Below are 1672 nucleotides of genomic sequence, written 5' to 3'. Positions count from 1 at the left end.
CTGGTTGGGGTCACCAAAGTTCATTCAAAGTCTGTGCGCTGCGAAGTATAGGGCTCCGGAATGGGGGGATTATTGATATTTTTTAAAAGTTACTGTCGGGGGAGGGGTGGGGATGAAGGCAACACCGGATGACGAAAACTGAGCTTGGACTTGGGAGTTCTGAACTGCGCGGTTACCGTGTACGAGGACACTCCATATCAAATGCTCTACTAAAATCTACTAAATCTAGATCTAGAATCTAGTTCTAGATCTAGAGGCTTCACAAATTGAAAGTTATATATTTGAAGAACAAATGAATTGAAAAGTTCAAGGAATCAGGGAATGTTTACTGAAAAAAAATTCAACAAGTTTAGATCTAGTCATTTAGAAGAAACAAAAACTCAAATATTAATTCAATACGAATTCAGTTCATCATCATGGCAAACAGGCATGCATACAAAGTCAGGGCTTACAACTAGGCTACTCATCATTATACTAATTTATTACACAATATGACCAATAACAATATAATATCTAAAACTAAAATCCACACAAGCATGCATCACACACGAAATCAAGCGCTTCCAACTGCTCGTCATCCAACACTAATAAATCAATACTTGCCACACACCTCTTATGGTACCACCTAAGGCACTTGTTGCACCCCGCCCAATCTTTACTTTCAGACCTCTTGTACTTACCCTCACAACAAAAACACACATTCTCATTCACAATCACAGGTAAAGAAACATCATCATCATCATCTGAATCATCCAAATCCATTCTCACGTTCATATCCTCCTCCTCTCTTTCAACACCTTTCACTCGTCGTCCCTTTCCTTTCTTTCCGCCTGGACCATTCTTCCCTTTGTTCCCCACTACTCTTTGCTTCTTTTTTTCTTCTGCCTTTCTTTTCTTTTCTTCTGTTTCAACTTTTTTCTGTTCTCTTTTCTTCAATCTTTCTTCTTTCTTATGATCAGCTTCTTTTTTGTCATTCTCCCTTCTTTCAAAATACTCCACACATTCAATACTTGTGAGTGCCATGTTTGGAACTACATTCATAAGTAGCCTTTTTCTGGCTGGTGGTTCAACTTGGGGAATTTTTGTTTTTATGTATGTGTCTATATCCATTGGTAAAGGTGTTGGTGTAGATGTTGATTTTGTTACAGTGTCTGTTGGAGTATGTTGATCAGAGTTATTTGTAGAAGTAGAAGGGGTGTGATGTGGCATTTTAAATTGGGAGAGATATTCTTTGCATTTCTTCCATGAGGTGTACATCACATCATCTGTGATGTCAAATTTCTCCTCAAATCTTTGTTCGTATTTAATCTTGAGCTCAGGAGTCAAAAATGACTCCAAGACTCTAAGGTTGTTAAGTGTTTCCTGTCTCTTTGTCTGTGAAGTGGACGGGGTGCAGGATGAAGAGGTACATGTGAATGAAGCTGTCATTGAGGTGGTAGGCATGTGTGGTGGAGTGTGAGCTGGAGCGTGAGCAGATGTACAAGGCATGTGTGGTGGAGTGTGAGCAGATGTACCAGGCATGTGTGGTGGAGTGTGAGCAGATGTACCAGGCATGTGTGGTGGAGTGTGAGCAGATGTACAAGGCATGTGTGGTGGAGTGTAAGCAGATGTACCAGGCATGTGTGGTGGAGTGTGAGCTGGAGCGTGAGCCGATGTACTTGGCGTGGGTGTG

The sequence above is a fragment of the Aplysia californica genome, unplaced genomic scaffold (assembly GCF_000002075.1).
Source record: "Aplysia californica isolate F4 #8 unplaced genomic scaffold, AplCal3.0 scaffold00567, whole genome shotgun sequence".
Classification (NCBI taxonomy): Eukaryota; Metazoa; Mollusca; class Gastropoda; order Aplysiida; family Aplysiidae; genus Aplysia; species Aplysia californica.
Note: the sequence above shows the minus strand (reverse complement) of the source record.